Raw genomic sequence first — 18,752 nt, forward strand, 5'->3', positions numbered from 1 at the left:
AGCAGTGGAAAGTGAGCTTTAAAGAAAGAGATACAAACATGACTGGGTGAAGCTGTTTGAAAAGATGCCCAAACCAACTGATCAATGCTTTCATGGCTCCAGGGCAGTGAGGAAAAATGTAATAGACCTCTCAGGCTGGTGGCTGAATGATGTACTCAACCATGCCCCTCTTTCTTTGTAGCAAGGTGGGTTCTATTTTCACCCCACGCACAGCAGCAAGCACATAGGCATTGTTCATCCACCATGATGGCAGACCCCTCTGGTTTATCAAAAGGCTATTTGTCTATCTTAGAGCTCTCAAAGCTACAGATCTCTAGGACTGGCTCTGACAACCCTACGGAAGCCAAAGTTGGTGGCACAGGAATTGCTTATAGCTCTCTTCCTCACATAAAGCCTTGAAGCATAAAGCCTTTCTGAAGGCACTGGATTTGGCACAATGTCTTGCTCAGGACATAACTCTTTAATAATGGTTCCACATGGACGTGCTGCTAGGTAATTTGGAGCCTGGACCTACTGGGTCACTGGAGGCCCCCTTGCAAAATAAGTATCCTCTACACACACAGAGAGAGAGAGAGAGAGAGAGAGAGAGAGAGAGAGAGAGAGAGAGAGAGAGAGAGATTTCACACAGCTTCCCATTGGCATGGGCAGGTGGGAACAGGAAGGCAGGAAAAGACTGAGGCAACAGCTCACAGAGCACTTGGCCTCAGCCAGCTCCTCCTACCACTCGAACAGCTGAAGGCCATACATACCTTCTTGATCATTCATCAAAAACCCAAAGGTGTGGGCTAGAGTGCATGTGCGGGGGGGAGACTACACAAACACCCCCCCCAAGAATCCAAACACCTTCTTGATCACTCACCACAAACCCACGGGTCTAACCAGAGTGCAGTTATTTCAAAAGACAACACAATCCCCAATGGATTATTGACTATTCAAGCCACTAATAGGACTTTTTGATGTTTTTAGAAAAACTTTTAAAAAAATTTTTTAAATCAAGAAATTGGCCAATCCACTTCAAAATAAATATACAGAGCCCTCCCACCCTGCCTTACATCTGTGCTTGATATCAAAGCCCACATAGCAAGCCATTCCATAAACATACAAGAAGCGGGGAATAGCCACAAAAGGGAAACCCCATACCTTCCATTGCTGGGTCTGAGGAGGAGGCAGGCACAGGCTCCACACACCAGTAGCTACAGGACAGGGCAGAAGGTGTGCTCAGCACTCTGGTGTGCAGCCAGCACTGGCCACTCTGCCTCCTTTCTTCACTGCTGCCTGCAGGCTGCCTGTGAGCCCATACTGGAGAGCTTCAGGGAGGCCAGCAGAGAGGCCTCCAGAAGCCCCGTCCACCTGCCAAACAGCTGATAGTTGGGTGTGGGGGAGCTGTAGGCAGCAGCCTGCCCTAGTGTGCAGAGAGCTTCTCAGTGGCAGGCAAGCCTCCCGATCATAGCCAACCCCATGCTGCTGACATGTGAGGTGCAGAGAGGCATTGCAGATCCCATGCTGGCTGCAGGGCAGGAAGGCAGGTGCGTTGGGGCCCAGAAGTGCTCTTACCCCTGGACTTTGGTCCAGGGCCTCCACAGCCCCTGGGGGGCCCCCCAAATCCCCTTTAGTCTGTCCTGGGTGGTGTGGTCACCCATCGGAGCATAATGGTGCTTAATTTGCAGGGGGGGCACCTTTAGGTCCAGGCTTCAAAATTACCTAGATGCACCTCTACTGGGACCCCACGGGAAAAAGAGGCTGGCAGGCCATGGACCTGCGCCCCAAGGTCCAGGCCTAATGGCGCCTCTGGTTCCACATCTCAAAAATAGACGATATGGCTGTAAAATGAATTAACCAAGTGTTCTGAGGGACATGGCTCCTTTGGCCCATCCTACTGCATGAAATAAACCTTAAACAATCCCCTTCATATGAAGCTTATGCGTCTGAGTGACTTGCAGAAGCAGGCCTGGGATTCTTTTTGCTGGATGGTGCATGAATAAATTGATGGGTTAGGACAGACAGGCTAGAAAGTTAATCTCCTTCTTGACTCCCAGGCCTTTGGGTTATCATCTCCTACTTCCGAAGTAGTCAGCAGCCTTTCCATGGCTTTCCAGGAATCTGAACACCTAGCGTTCCTTCTGCCCTCTAGTCAGAGACAAAGTACTCCTTCATTAACCGCTTTGAATTGGCCCCATATCTCTGGCAAGTCCCATCCATACTCTTCCACAGCAGATTATGAAGATTGGGGGGGCACAAGATCTGTTGCGATGGGTGAGAGGCAGTCCGTGCTGTCAGACTGAGGAGGTGGCTTTGGGAATGTGACAGGCAGGCTGTCAGGGAGGATCTGTCTAATTGGTCCTCCCACCCCTGCTGAAGTGAACACGTGGATCAGAGCCAGGAGCCATCTGAGGAGACACTAGTGATGGAAGGGGAGACTGATCCTTTCTGACAGCTCCCTGGATCGCACCAAAGCCATGGGCAAGGAATCCAAGAGCTATTATTTATTTGTCTAAACAGAGAGGGATGTTGTGTAAAGAGTTCAGTTTCCTGCCATCCCATCATGAGATGTTTTCTGGAGAGAGGACAAAGCAATCACCCAAGTTGCTTAGACACAGGACAGAATCAGGTGCCTGAAATAAGGGAGCACCAAAGGACAGGGGAAGGAATTCCAGGGCTTCTCAGAATCTGAGGCTTTCCACAGTACAGCCAGTGACTTCTCCATTCACTCTCTGGCTGAGACTATTTCATTACTGAAAAGGCATCTGCTTTGGGGAAGCTGTGAAAGGCATTAGCCTAGCAGAGGTTGTCACTGCCAGCTGTAGGTTTGCATTTAGTGTACTTCAGACCATGTGTGTTTCCAAGAAGAAGTCTACTAGAGTTGGATAACCAGCCCTGCTCCTCAGCCTCTCTTCCTCACTGTGGCCCAAAGTACAGGTTACGGGGAGATGTGGGCATGCTACTGACCACATGTGATATAGCACAATTGCCGTAGCATATCCTCACCCCCGCCCCAAGTGCCAGCCAATGAAATGGAATGGGAGGCAGGGAAATGCTAACATGATGACATTACATTGTTCACAGGAACATCATGTGTTTTAGTCTTATGATTTCTGCCTAACATATTGTTTAGGCCTGTGCTGTTGGGCTTCTCTCCAGGCCCCTCTTCTGATAATATCCAGATCCACATCCAATGGTTTCATGACTTGATAGTGATGTAACAATGGAAGAGCCCTCATGAATATGCATCTTTCTCAAAGAACTGACGTAACCTCTATGGTTTCCATGCCACAGAAATGCAGCCATTGATGTTTGGGGGGACGTTTGTTCAAGCCCCTAATGAATGATAGCCAAGAATCTTCTGGCATGCAAGAGAGAGCACCCAGCTCCAAGGAAGACAATGCCCTGGTCACAAGTTGTTATTATTATTATTTTACATTTTATATCCCACTCTTCCTCCAAGGAGCCCAGAGAGATGTACTACATACTTAAGTTTCTCCTCACAACAACCCTGTGAAGTAGGTTAGGCTGAGAGAGAAGTGACTGGCCCAGAGTCACCCAGCTAGTTTCATGGCTGAATGGGGATTTGAACTCGGGTCTCCCCAATCCTAGTCCAGCACTCTAACCACTACACCACGCTGGCTCCAGGAAGTCCCGGAAGCATCCCTATTTACATGAATGCATCCAACATAGATGCCTGTGCCATGCGTTTAACAATGGACAGACATGGGAAGATACTTATAGAAAGCTAATATGAACAAGAAAACCTGTTATGCTGGAGCTAGCCCTGTCTTTGACCTTATTATTTGTTTATATACTGCCTGATTCCTAAGACTCTAGATGGACATGACCTCAGGGTCCACATAACTGACCCATATTAGTGACTGATTGTAAGATGGAGCCATGCCTCCACCTTATTGCCTAGTATGAACCCACAAACTTGGATCAGGGCCAGTTAGACGCTGCATGTCTGTGCATTTGCCAAGCAAGCGAAACTCTGCCATAGAAGTTGGTATCCTAAGTCTTTTCTTCTTTCTTTCTTTCAAGCAAAATTCTGATCCTCATGTTCATGGAGGAAGTTTTTGAAGCATAGGGAAAGTACCTGAAGAAGGCTAGGAAATTCGGGGGGTTGGGGATAGCTTCCAGTAGCCAGGACCCAGTGCACTATAGCACCCAGCCTGAGCTGAATGCTTCATAGGGAAGCATTTCACTCACTCAGCAAGTGTATTTGATAAAGGTCATTCTACTACTACGACAAGGACGGCAAATATTTGTAAAGGGGCATAATATTTCCTTCTATGGCTTTTATTTACATAGATGTTATGTATGTAAAGGGTCATAGCATTTGTGTAACAAAGGGACAAAATATTTCCTCCTGTCCCTTTTCCTGTGCTCAACTTGCCTTCCTACCAGCTGGATGCAGGGAAGCTGTTGCTCCTTGATGTGATCAACAAAGCAATAGACCACAGACTGCAGGCAGGTCTAATCTGTCACACTCCTGCCCTAAGCGGCTTCCCAGGCCAACCCCCCACATCTGCTGCTGTTTTCAGTCTGAGCTCCTTGAAGTCTCCATTTGTGATGTGGCAGCGGCACCATCAGAGAGGGTGTGTTGTTGCATGACTCCTCTGCTCATATCTCCATTCTTCAACGCTTCCAAGCAGCTCATTGACAAAGTGGCTGTTTATTCCTTCTGAGTAGTTCCAGCCATCAGTAGCTACACTGAAGCTTGAAGACCCGTTTATTGTTAGAGGAGTGAATGACTGGTCTCATTTTTCCTTCAGGAAAGAAGGAAGTCAGTCACAGGCAAAAGACATCAGAGCCGGCTCAGAATATCCACCCCGGACAGGATAGGGAAACTCATCAGAGAGGTCACGATGGCACCAAATGGAACTTGTCCATCTCTTCCTCTCCTGCGGCTGCATTACCCTAGTGACAGCACTTCCCCTATCTCCATTTTGGGCCAATAGCCATTTCTTAATGGGATAAGATCACCATGCATTGACTTTTCAGAGCAGATTTTTGGGGGTGTGTGTGTGTGTGAGTGATTTGATGTGTTTTTATTGGGTGTTTTAATGTGTTCTGAACTGCCCAGAGAACAATTTGTTATGGGGTGGCTAACAAATAAAGTTTATTACTATTCATTAAGCTGAGCCATTCTTACCAACCCTAAAGTAACAGTTGGCCATACCTTGACTATTCAAGCTAAGCCTGGGTGTAATCAGAACACATGTTGGAGACTTCAGAACACTTATTTCTTTATGCCACAATCCCCTTAAAAGTCAACTTACAGGAACCATCATGTACCAAATGGTCATATTAATTGGCCCTAGGCAGGTGAAAGCCACAGTAATGAAGCTGCTAAAACACTGGACAGATAGTTATTAGAGTAGCAAAATCTGGTGTGTTGTTTAATAAATAATTTATTTATTATTTCTCTGTGTAAACTGCCCTGAGCCATTTTTGGAAGGGCGGTATAGAAATCGAATTAATAATAATAATAATAATAATAATAATAATAATATCAGTGAATACATCAGGAGAGTTAGAAAAATCCTCAAGTCCAAACTCAATGGCGGGAACACCATACAAGCCATAAACACCTGGCCTATACCTGTTATCAGATACACTGCAGGAATAATAGACTGGACCCAGGCAGAGCTAGAGACGCTAGATCGTAAGACCAGGAAAATCATGACCATCAATCATGCTCTGCACCTCCGCAGTGATGTCGATAGGCTCTACCTCCCTCGCAGCTCAGGTGGAAGAGGAATGCTGCAAGTCCATCAAACAGCAGAGGAGGAGAAAAGAGGTCTTGAAGAATATATCAAGGACAGTGAAGAAGATGCACTTAAAATGGTCAATAATGAGAAACTATTCAACACCAATGAAACAAAGCAGGCCTACAAGAAAGAACAAGTCAAGAACCGAGCAGAAAAATGGAAAAAGAAGCCCCTGCATGGTCAATATTTGCACAATATAAGTGGAAAATCAGACATCACCAAGACCTGGCAATGGCTTAAGAATGGCAACTTGAAGAAAGAAACAGAGGGTTTAATACTGGCTGCACAAGAACAGGCACTAAGAACAAATGCAATAAGAGCAAAAGTCAAAAAATACACCACAAACAGCAAGTGCCGCCTTTGTAAAGAAGCAGATGAAACCGTGGACCACCTAATCAGCTGTTGTAAAAAGATCGCACAGACTGACTGCAAACAAAGGCATGACAAAGTAGCAGGGATGATACACTGGAACATCTGCAAAAAATACAAGCTACCTGTAGCCAAAAATTGGTGGGACCATCAAATTGAAAAAGTTGAAGAAAATGAAGATGTAAAAATATTATGGGACTTCCAACTACAAACAGACAAACATCTGCCACACAATACACCAGATATAACTGTAGCCGAGAAGAAAGAAAAACAAGTGAAAATAATCGACATAGCAATACCAGGGGATAGCAGAATAGAAGAAAAAGAAATAGAAAAAATCACCAAATACAAAGATCTACAAATGGAAATTGAAAGGCTGTGGCAGAAAAAGACCAAAATAATCCCAGTGGTAATTGGCACCCTGGGTGCAGTTCCAAAAGACCTTGAAGAGCACTTCAACACCATAGGGGCCACAGAAATCACCATCAGCCAATTACAAAAAGCAGCTTTACTGGGAACAGCCTATATTCTGCGACGATATCTATAACAACAGCAACAACACTGACAATAAAATTCTGGCATCCCAGGTCCTTGGGAAGGACTCGATGTCTGGATAAAACAAACCAGCCAATAACACCTGTCTGACTGTGTAAAATAATAATAATATCACATTAGAGAAATTTCCTAATTCATATCAAGCTCCCCATACTATGAGGAAGAAGCTGTTTATCATAACAGCACAAAAGCCAGGGCAGGCTTTGATATCACTTATTCTCCCACTCCCTACCTTCATGTACAGTCACCACTTCCCTCCATGGCATGGTGGAGATATTACATTTTATCTGTAATCCTTACAACAACCCTATAAGGTAGGCCATATGCAGATGGGGACCTGAGAGATGTCTAAGATCACCCAGTGAGTTTATGGCCAAGATGAGATTTGATCCGGCTTCCAGCTCATTTCCTAGAATGAAAGGAGTGAAGGATATGGGAGAGGGGTGCTGAACATTTCCCCCTCTCATGCTTTATCTGCCCTCAGTCCATTCCTCCAGGCACTTTTCTCTGTTCACAACTGACTTCTGGTATCAGAGCCAGAAACAGAGAAAAATCCTTGGAGCAACAGACTGAGTGGCAGGAAGGTTCAGGACAGGAGGGAGGACTCAGATATCCTCTCCCACCTGTTCCTTTTACTATTAAAATAAGAGTCCCACCCTTGCTTTATAGTCAAACAGTTAACTGATGACCCATCACATCTGGTTTGATCTTAGCAACTACACTACACCAGCACTTTAAAATAAGACAGAAGAACCCTCAATGTGACTGACTAACCAACTATGCTGACATTTTCATTGGACCAAATTGTAGGTTCCTGCTGGTTGGAATGCTTGCGCTACAATTCCAAATTATCTCTTGCACATCAATGCAAGAATTGATCCCACCGCCTGGTGGATCTGCCGCCTTTGTTCTCTTGGAGTGTGGCACATGCCTTTGCTTCCCTTTGAACAGGGCACATCCATTCAGGAACCCTGAACAGCAACAGCAGCTGACAGTTTCTTGCATGCAGCCGTTCAGGAGCCTTTAAAAGCAAGAGCAGCTGAGGGTTGCATTCAGGAACCTTGAAAAAAAATCGTGGCTGAGCGTTTTATTGTTTTTCAGAGACATGAAAAGATTCAGGGCAAGCTGCCAAAGGGGGGTGAGATTTAAAATTGGAAGTTGTTGACCTTATTGCAAGACTCAACACAGACATTTAGTTTCCTTATGTACTGTGGATTCCAATCTCCCTTAGATGTGGTAACTTTCAAAGTGCCGTTAGTTAAACTCAGCAGAGTTTTGGAATCAAAACCTTTCGCTGTTCCAATCTCTTATCACAAATGTTTGGATCCTAGTTCCTGCTGTACCAGAGCATTGTGAACCCAGGCTGAAGGGAAGAAATAATGCTGCTTCTGGTGTTCTTTTCACTGATCAAGCCTAGAACATCATGGGCTGAAACTAGGAGGCTGTTCAGGGAGCAGAGCTGCACTTAGGTAATTCTGGAGCCTGGACCTAAAGGCCTTTGGAGCCCCCACTCCCAGAGGCCCCCACCACCACCACCACTGCAAGTTAAGCATCATCCCCCTACACCAGGCCTGCTCAACCTTGGCCCTCCTGCAGATGTTGGCCTACAGCTCCCATAATCGCTGGCTATTGGCTACTGTGGCTGGGGATTATGGGAGCTGTAGTCCGAAAACAGCTGGGTGCGTAAATTGAGCAGGCCTGCCCCCACCGCCCACACACACACACATACACACCGTGACAAACCCAGTATATATAACACGTGGGTTCTTGAGGGCACAAACAGCAACTGAACTCACAAGAATGTAAGAATATAAAACAGGTCTATTTATGCAAATATGCATTAGCAGGAACATTTCAACACTCAACATATTCCCATCCCACATATTTCTTTCCCCACTCCCCCACCCCGTCTCGAAAGCACCTGGCACAGGTCATAATCACACTCGGCTGCCTGGCACAGTGCAGGCCAGCAGCAACCACACCATCGAAGACAGGCCTGGGTCAAGGGCTGCAACAGCAGTAGAGTCAGAAGTCAGGATCAGGAGGCAAGCCAGGAGCCAGGAATGGGGAGGCAAGTCAGGAGTCACACTTAAAGCCAGATATCAAGACACAGGAATCAAGACAGAAGTCAGAACCGAGAGGCAAGGCCTGAAGCCAGAACAAGAAGACATCAGGAGTCAGGACCAATGAATCAAGCCAGGAATACATCAGAGCCAAGAAGACCTTGTTGCAGGAGTGCAAATCCCCTAATATGCATTTGAGGAGCCCCCTGCCCTGACTGAACACCCCCTGCCATCCATCCTAATAACCTGTATCTTCAATCCCGAAAACAATTCTTCTGCCCCTTAAAAATTGTCTTTCCTCTCCCCCACGCCCCCATAACAGATTTAAGAGAGGAGTTGTTCCTCAAGCTTTCCTTCTGTCCGCATCCCTGCCTTGTTTATCAGGTAAAGCTCCAGCTCAAAGAGGAAGCCCTTTATATTCTTTCCTTTTCAGATAAATCCAGTTGCCAGCCTAGGTTGGTAGGGCTAGTCCAGAGCCTGAGAGCTTTTCAGTTCTGTAATAGCCCCACAGGCTGCAGTTCTGGCAATTTATTTATTGTTAGATTTTTATACTACCTTTCATTAAAACAATCTCAAAGTGGTTTACAAAGCATTGAAAACAATATAAAACTATGAAACCGTTACACAATAAAACATATTAAATTGGAATATAAAAATACAAATCTAATTAAAAGTTTTTAAAAACATACAGAATAAGACCATAAAATTCAGAGAAGTTTTTCCTCTCCCATCTGGGTAAAAAGCCAGGATTTCCCTTCTGTCTGAAAACTGTGATGGAGACTGAGGAGCGGATGCCCAGCAGGAGAGCATTTCAAACCCCGGGGGCAATAACCGAGAAGGCCCTGTTCCGCGTGCACAACAGCCGAGCCTCCCTCATTGTCAGTACGCAGAGCACAGCTGCCTCTGATGACCTCATCAAGTGGGCAGAAACGGGCAGGCGGTCCATCAGATATCCAGGGCCCAGACCACTATTAAGGGCTTTAAAAGTCAAAAACAGATCAAATTTGCCACAAAGGGCAGCCACTCATAGCATTGAATAGTCTTGGCTCCCGTTAAGAGTCTTGGCTCCAGGAAGTGATATTGTACAGGATGTCACTAGGCTTGGGAGTCCATGTAACCCAGTAGCTACAATGTAGGACTGCATTTGGACTGGGACAAGCTTTGGGTTCAAGGGCCTGTCCCCTCCCATGGGCTTATTGTCTGGTCTTCTTGGGAAAGTCATTTTTCCATCTGTACAATTGCCTGCCTCACAGGATGATGAGGGATAGATACAGTAATGCCTGAGATGTCCTTTGCCAATCAAATGTGCTATACTGATGACAAATACAGGAGGCCCTCTTCATTTGTAGGGGTTCTGTCCTTGCCAATAAGTGCAAATATGGAAACTGTGAATAAAGAAGGCTTACCCCAATGGGAATCCAGGGGTTAGATTCCTTAATTTGTTTTGTTTTTAAAAAAAATAAAAGGCCAAAAATGCAGAGCGAGCAGAGATAAGAGGAATAAAGCACAGTATCTTGCTCTCCAGGGTGCTTTCCAGATTAAACCCTACAACAGTGTCACTACGGATCTGCTAAGTGTGCTTCTGTACTTCCTGTGTTGTGACACCGCAGCCCCTGCACTGACAGCAATGTGCTGTTCACATTTCCGATGCCTTACTTCAGATATTATCTTTGTAATTTAGTGCTACAACATTGCAAGTCCATTGCAGAAAAATAGCTGTCTTTTCCCATTGTAGGAGTTTGAGATTCTGGGGATCGTTTTCAATACGATTCTGTCAAGCCGAAGCATTTTACTACTGTTCTAGGATGTAATCCGGAAAGCGCCCAGGTCTCCAGCAAGACCCCCCAAACCCTGAATTCATTCGAATTTTTGGAGAATATGCACCAATTTTTAAAAGAGCCACACAATGGCTCTGTGCGTCAAAATGGTGGCCAGAAATGACACCAGAAGTCATTTCTGGTCACTCAAGAACCATGAATAGGTGAAAATTGTCTGTATTTCCTGCCGCAGATAAAGAAACTGGGTCTACAGGAAACCGTGATCCGTGAAACCACAGATAATGAGGGTTTCTTGTATTACTACTAATGACCTTTGGAAACCCCTGCTTTAACTCATATTATAGCAAGATGCAACTTTTGTTTACCCCAGCTAATCCAACCTACATGAGTATTAGCCAGGGTGTAAACTGTGACTTACCTCTGATGTGACATGATGATTGATGGAAACTGTTCCAGGGTGAAATGCTATGAAGGTTGCAGTCCTAAGCAAGGACCACTGATTTCAGTGGAACATAGGCCCAATGCCGGTATTATCGCTGCGGTGAGAGCTTCCTCGAAATTACCCAGTCCCACACCATACCTGGATCACCTTGTATGGAAGAACTATGTGAGTCAGCAGAATGAGAGGCATTTCCCACTGTGCTGTCCTCTGCACAGTATTGTGCTTTTCTCCGTGCTGGGAGGGCCATGAAGAGAGATGGAGCCTTCTCTTGAGAGCTCTGCAGGAAAGTACTGGGAAGGGCTATGCTTCTCTCCACTCTGTGCACGCCTTGCCAGGTGGTGAAGGGGCTAGATTGGGCGCCATTTCCCTTAAAGGAGCTCCTCCACAGTGCTGGGCAAAGAGCAATACTGCATAGCGGGAAAGATTGGCTCCGCTTGGTGCCAGGAGGACTGTGCAGAGTGTTCCGCTTTGACCAAAGCTTCACATAGGTCTCATAAATAATGTCAGAAGGCTGCACTTAGAGTTGATGGGGTTGCCATTATAAACAACAAACAACAAGTATTTATACACCGCTTTCAACAAAAGTTTCCAAAGTGGTTTACATAGAGAAATAACAAATAAAACAAAACAAAACAAAACAAAATGGATCCCTGTCACTCTTCCCTGGGGTGTGGTAAATGTGTGACCCATGTGGTTCCTGTTTGCAGATATAATCTGTGCAGCATGGAATTGGATTGTGTGACTATGGCTCTCATGCCTCAAAGGAAATCTATGGAAGATTTGGGTTTTACTACCATGTAAATGCACTTAGGATTGGAAAAGGTGGAAGTGTGTACAAGTCCAAAACCATTGCCCTGAGATATGCCAGGATATAAGAATGTTCCTATGACACAGACAACTTGCATGCAGTGTTCCCTCTAAGGTGTGCGTGTGCTCACAAGTTTTTTGATGTCCACTCAGTAAATTTTCGATCCCGCTCAGGTTGAATCAGGAAGATCCCACTCTGAATGCAAATGCGCACTCACTGCCTTGATACTGCCACCCAGAACAAATCTCATTTCACACACAGTTGAAAAAAATGAGAGAACACTGCTTGCATGCCTGCCTAATTTGTGTGTAGGAAGGAAAGAAAAATACCACTCAAAGCAACAACAGGAAAGAAAGAAGGCAGAACTCCCAAAAAGTGCAAATGATGAGGGATTTGTTACAAAAACTATTTTCTCTAAGCCCTCTGAGAACTGCACACCCCCCCTCCAATAAATGCCTCATCATTTACACCTTTCTGGAGTGCTGCCGTCCTTCTTTCCTATTGTACCTAATTTGTCTACCTGTTTACCTGAAATGAAAAAAGGAGAAGTAAAACTTGTTAAAGCAAGGATCTATGTCTTTTGTTTCAAGGATACGCTAGCATCCAAGAGACCAAGTGCATGCCAGATGTGATAACACATCCCTGGAGTAATGTGAAAACCTGAAATGAGTACAAAACATTTCCTGCCAAACACAAACATTAACACAATTAATATAACAATGTCAATTATAAACATAATGGCTGACGTGAGGAGGGAAATGAGTCAAAGTAGTCCCTTTTAATTCCAATGGGACTAATTTGAGCCATTTCCCTCATGTCAGCCAATTAATTCAAAAGGTACAAATCATCATAGTGGGGTGCAGAGTGGAGGGAGAATGAGGTTCAATGTTAACTTCATCTTTCAATAAGAAATAAAACTTGTTTTTATGTACTTTTTTTTGTCCAAGACCTTATTTAAAGCTACAGTCATAGTTATTTTTTTAAGGATGCAAGTGACCAAATCCATTATAATTGGTGAGTTTACAGATTTCCATTTTACTGCAATTCTGATTATTTTCTGTTTTTCATATACAGGGATGCAGATCCTCTCTATGTATTTTAGGAGTTCCCCCCTCATTTTAGTGGGTTGAGCATAAAAACCATATCTCTGCCCCCTGAAAAAGTGTATTTCTCCCCCCACTCCCAAAAAACCTTTGTTTTTAAAACTGAGGAGTTGCTCCTCAAGCTTCCTCTGTTAAGATCCTGGCTTTAACAAGCTTCCCTGGTTAATAAACAACTAATCATTTCAAGGTCATTCTCTGGGATTATATCTTTCAGGTAACCCAAGAGTACTATTTTGGGATTAACAAGCAGATGATGAATAGTCATGCCTTTAATTTCATTATGAACCCAAATCCAATAAACTGTCATATATATATATATATATATACAACCAGAAAAAATGGATAAGATCACTTGTTGTCATATGCCAGTTCCTTCCTTCTTTCCACTCTCTCCACTTTCCTTCTTTTTCTGTTAAGAAAGGAAGAAGGAAGGCAGCATGGCACCATTTCACCTGCCTTCAGGCTATCCATGGGGGCGGTGGCTGGGTGTACTGTCCTGCTGTCCCTGATAACTGATTTACTGCCTGAAGTGGCCTACTTCACCCTGCTTCGTGATAGAGCCGGTCCTGATTAACTTGCAGTAAACTACTGCAGAACTGTACTCACGCAATTGCATTGTGAGCTTAGCCACTTTGATACGAAGGCTATGGCAAGCAGTAATCTATCTCTAGAATAAATACTTGCCTTATATCCCTCCCCCCTCGCCCCCCCCCCCAGAAGCATATATGGACTTGGGAGCAAATCACAATGTGAAAGAATGAGGCCTGAACCTTCTCTCTTTGTGTTAAGGAATTCTGCATTGCATATGTATTTGCTTTCTCCCTATGATCTGTGTTTTTAAAAAGCTGTGCAGGGGGCAGAAGTTCACAGCTCCTGTTCTACAGCTGGTTTTGGAAGAAAAAGAGTTGTACTGGTTAAACTTTGGAAGGAAGAGAGGGTTTGATTAGACTGGATACATTTTAAAATATGTTTCCGGGCAAGATACAAAGTGCTGGTTATCACCTTTAAAGCCCTGAACGGCTTAGGTCCAAGTTACCTTAGAGAGCGCCTTCTTCTGTATGATCCCCATCGCATGTTGAGGTCATCCAGCGAGGTCCGTCTCCAGTTACCACTGGCATGTCTCGTAGCGACTTGGAACTGGGCCTTCTCTGTGGCTGCTCCTGACCTGTGGGATGCACTCTCAGCAGATATCCGTAGTTTGGACTTGTTGTTGGCCTTCAAGAGAGCCCTAAAGACTTAGTTGTTTGGCCTGGCCTTGCAAGGTGTTTAAATTGTTTTTAAGTATTTTTAATTGGTTTTAAATGACTCTGAACTGTTTTAAATTTGTTATGTTGTTTGTTTAAAATGGTGTTTATCTTTGTTTTTTACTTGTGCAGAAGCTTTGGATGGGGCAGTATAGAAATGTAACAAATAGATAGATAGATAGATAGATAGATAGATAGATAGATAGATAGATAGATAGATAGATAATGGTGGTGGTAGTGATGGTGATGATGGTGGGAAAGTTGGTTGCTTTGATTGGTTGGGGGGGGGGATTGGAGAGGGTAAGATAGGATAAGGAGGCTGCCTTCAGCAGAGTTTTGGTGTAAGTTGTTATCAGAGTCAGAGAGAATCAGAGCTGGGGTTGGAAAGAAGAAGAGATGCTGGAAACAGAGCTGAGAAATCACTGGGAGAGTTGAGACTCAAAGCAGCTGAAAGGACAGTCTGGGACTGAACTCCCAGAACTGGGAAGGAAGACCAGGACCTGGGGCTGAGCCAGGGACAAGCCAGGCTAGGTGCAGAAGCTGACTAGGGGTGACTGCAGGAGGACTCTGGGTAAGGATTCTGAGTTAGGGCCCAGTATCAGTGCAGGATAGATAGGGGGCTATTCACACAATTGTAAATAATTGGGCTAGCCTCCGCTAGCCCGATTTTCTACAATTGTGAGAACCACCGGGCTCGGCTGCAAGCCTGGTGGTTCATGAGAGGCTAACCCGCTCAAGTAGCCCACCCCTTGAACCGGGTTTGTGGAGCAAGCGCTCCACAAACCCAGTTTTTTTATCGTGAGTAGCCACGGTGCAGCTCTGCGCCACAGTTATTCATGAGTTGACCCACGGCAGGAGGCTGAAAAGCAGCCTCCCTGCTCGGGGGTCTCCCCAGTATGCCCTGCGCGCTCGCTTCCTGGTGCTTCCGGGGGCCACGCTGCCCCTGAGCTCCCCAGGCCCCTCCGGCTCTGTCATGGAGCCAGCAATCGTGTGGGTGGCTGATTCGGCCGCCCAGGGCTCCCGCCCTGATCGTCTGATTAGCCCGCTCTCCCTGCTTATCTTCACAAACCGGGTCTCACTGATGGTGAGACCCGGCTCAAGATGCGTTTTTTCAAGATGCGTTTGCTACTTTTCCTCATATGGTTGCTGTTTCTTTGTACTAGATTTTCCAAAAGAACTACTGTTTTGAATTGAACTATTTTAAAGTAAAGTTTTCTTTTGAGGTTAAATATTTGTCGTTCCTGTCTCTTTCCCACCCCATGCTTAGAAGCCTTTCCACCCTACCTGACTTTGAATGAGACAGAGGTTTGGAAAGGCTGTTGTAGTAGCCATAGCCAGGGAACACATACAGAAGTCTGCTTGGTGGTAACAGTGAAGCTTAAGATCATGAGGCTGGTAGAGATGGGGCCATGACATGTGGTGGCAGCTGTGTGATGGGATCTGTGACACCCTCGTGTCCCCCTTTATCATTTAAGCACCCTTTTATTCACAACGCAGTCCTGTCCCTCCTTTGCACAGAAGTAGTGATGGTGGCTCCTATCAAAATGACTTCCTTCCTGACTTCCAGCAGTTCAGTGCTGGTGGCTAGCTAGTAGATTGGAAGAGACCTGATTGCATTTTTTCCTCTAGCCAGTCCTGAGGAATTAAGGCCAAACAAGATGTTTGGGATAAGCCCGTGCATCTTGAGCACAGGCTTCTCCTGTTCACACATGGAGCAGGAGGGGGGGGAATCTGCTCTTTATACAATACAGGAACCTGTGAGGGAGGGGAGTGAAACCTGCCACTCTCCCCGCAATAGCTCCCTGAACTCAGCGGTTTTTAAGAGCCCTGAAGTGACCTAGGCAGGAAGAACATTCCTTAAAGGTTGGAGGAGGGAGTGGGATTCACTTCCATGCCCCACATGTTCTGTCTGGGTAAAGAATAGACCCACCTGCAAGCGCACACCTTCACTGCATATGGGGCAAATATGTTTAACATATAGAGGGTTGCTCCATGCATCTAGTTTGGCCCATACATCAGTTGCAACATGCAGAGAGGTGTGTGTGTGTGTGTGTGTGTGTGTGTGTGTGTGTGTAGACCTGCACAGGTCCTTGGCTTCCATGCACTTTCAGGCAAGTACAGGATCCACTGCCTTAGTTTGCCTGTAAAGGTAAAGTTGTGCCATTTAGACGGTGTCGACTCCTGGCTCCCACAGAGCCCTGTGGTTGTCTTTGGTAGAATCCGGGGGGGGGGGGTACCAGTACCATCTCCCGCGCAGTATGAGATGATGCCTTTCAGCATCTTCCTATATCGCTGCTGCCTGATATAGGTGCTTCCCATTGTCTGGGAAACATACCAGTGGGGATCCGAACTGGCAACCTCTTGCTCCCTAGGCAAGTTACTTCCCCATTAGTTCCTCCCAGCTTTCCTTGTATGGACTGAATGCAGCAGGATCAATCTGAGTAATGGCGGTTTGGTTCATAGCTATATTTTCAGCTTTCCTTATATTTAATTTTAATATTTCTAAAGCTAACCTGAATGTTGATGTCTTTTGCTTCCAAATATGTATCTGGAACATTTATTTATGAATAAAGGAGTTACTGGGTAGGGGGGAACTTATCTCTGTCATTTTCAACCATAAGAAAGCTGTCTTGAACTGAAGACAGTCAGATAACAGGCTTCTGTGCAAGGCCAACTTGGGTATAATTCCTTAGTGCAGCCACTGGCTTGAGCACTTGAATGCATTTTAGTTGTTAAAGTAAAGGCTTAATTAACTTTAGCAATAAAACAGAGAAGATGTGGAGAGGAATGAAAACCGTGGGTGGAGTGGGAAGGAATTGCTAGAGGATTGGAGCTCACGTGCCTTTGAAAAATATAGTAAGTGATCTGCGTAAATAACAGACAGGGGCAGTACTGTAGCAGCACAACAAGCTAGGGATATGCACAGAACAGATTTTTGCATTCTGTTTCAAGCTCAAAACAAGATTCAAAGGGCTGAAACATTTCATCAAAAACAGCGGTCGAGGCGGCTGTTTCGACAAAACAAACTTAAAACGTTCTGAGTGTTTCAGCCATAGAGAACAATGAGGAAACTCAAAACACCCCATTGTTTCCCATGGGTAGTAGGGACACCAAAGTGGGTTGCATGGTAGGGCATGATGGGTGCTACCTGCCACCCAACCCACAAAGGAAATCCTATGGGGTTTGGAGGGAAAGCTTAAAAAATTGTTTTAAATCGCCCACTTGTCCATTTCTTTTGTGGGTTGGGTGGTAAGTAGCACCTATCATGCCCTATCACCAAACCCACTTTGGTGTCCCTAGGAGCTACCCATGGGGAACAATGGGTTGTTTTGAGTTTCCCCATAGTTCCCTTTGGCCAGAACAAGCTGCACTCATAAAGTGTATGCACACCAGTTCTGCATTGTAATTTGCAACGTATTTTGCAACCCTGCCTTGAAAAACACTGCAGAAGCACACAGTAAAATGACATCTGTCCCTCTTAACAACACAGTGCACACATTTCAAATCCAGTCCAAAAATGGTCCAAAAAAGAATCCCTGACCCAGAATCCACTGCCAGCCTCAGTGCCTGATCTGCAGTAACATCATTGACACAAGTTACTCTCTCACACACAACTTCAGCCACATTTTGGCTGAGTACAGCTTGCAATGTTGATTGCAGAGCAGACCAGAGCAGTGAATAGTCTCAAGGCCACACATGCAGCTCATCACAGCAAACACCAAGAAATATCACACACACAGCTGCTACTGCCCATTTCTCACCACAACACTAGCAAACAAACCAAACCAACCACAACTCAAGGAAGGAAGGCACCCAAGCAGTGTTCCCTCTAACAGGGATTCCCATATGTTGTTGACTACAACTCCCATAATTCCCCAAGCAAAAGCCACTGCAGCTGGGGATTCTGGAAGCTGTAGTCAACATCTGGGAATCCCTGTTAGAGATAACACTGCACCCAAGTTCTGCCTTTGTCAATCTGAGATCCAGCAAAACCAAATAGTTTGAGCAGCAATAGCATAGCACAAGGTTTCTTAACCTTGGGCCCCCAGATGTTGGACTACAACTCCCATCATCCTCAGCTGCAAAGGTCATGTCTGGGGATGGTGGGAGTTGTAGTCCAACAACATCTGGGGGCCCAAGGTTAAGACACCCTGGTGTAGCATATTCTACTCAGTGCTGAGAAAAGAAAACCACAAAATCAAACCTCCCTTCCTCCTCTCCTGATGTATCCTCTTCTTCAAGAGAGACACACTTGAAGGGCTCTCTCTGCCTCCCAGTCCTTTTGAATACATTTTAAAACTTCCTCCTTTTGTGTTCTCCCCTCCCTCCCCCCAGCCAATGGGGGTGTAGTTGACCATGATAACACTTGATCTGTATAACAAGCCAACCAAGAAGCAAGGAGATTGCAAGCCAATCAGAAGCCAATGCCAGAAAACCAATCAGCAAGGGGAAACCAGGCCTCCAAAATGGTGCTCGAAATGTCAAAACATCTCAATTGAAATGCAATTGTTCTGCTCTGAGCTCGAAACAGGCCCTTTATTTAAAGGGTGTTCTTTTTCAAGCTTGAAACACTCGAAACAGCCCGTGTTGACATCAAAACGTTCTGCACATCCCTACAACAAGCTGCTCAT

At 45.4% G+C, this 18,752-nt stretch overlaps 1 protein-coding gene across 7 annotated transcripts in view; it reads left to right on the forward strand.

The window, feature by feature from the left end:
* SYT7 (synaptotagmin 7) overlaps window positions 1–18,752 on the forward strand; it is a 347,105-nt gene that overhangs the window by 303,663 nt on the left and 24,690 nt on the right. The window lies entirely within an intron of this gene.

Source organism: Hemicordylus capensis, chromosome 1, assembly GCF_027244095.1.
Source record: "Hemicordylus capensis ecotype Gifberg chromosome 1, rHemCap1.1.pri, whole genome shotgun sequence".
Taxonomy (NCBI): domain Eukaryota; kingdom Metazoa; phylum Chordata; class Lepidosauria; order Squamata; family Cordylidae; genus Hemicordylus; species Hemicordylus capensis.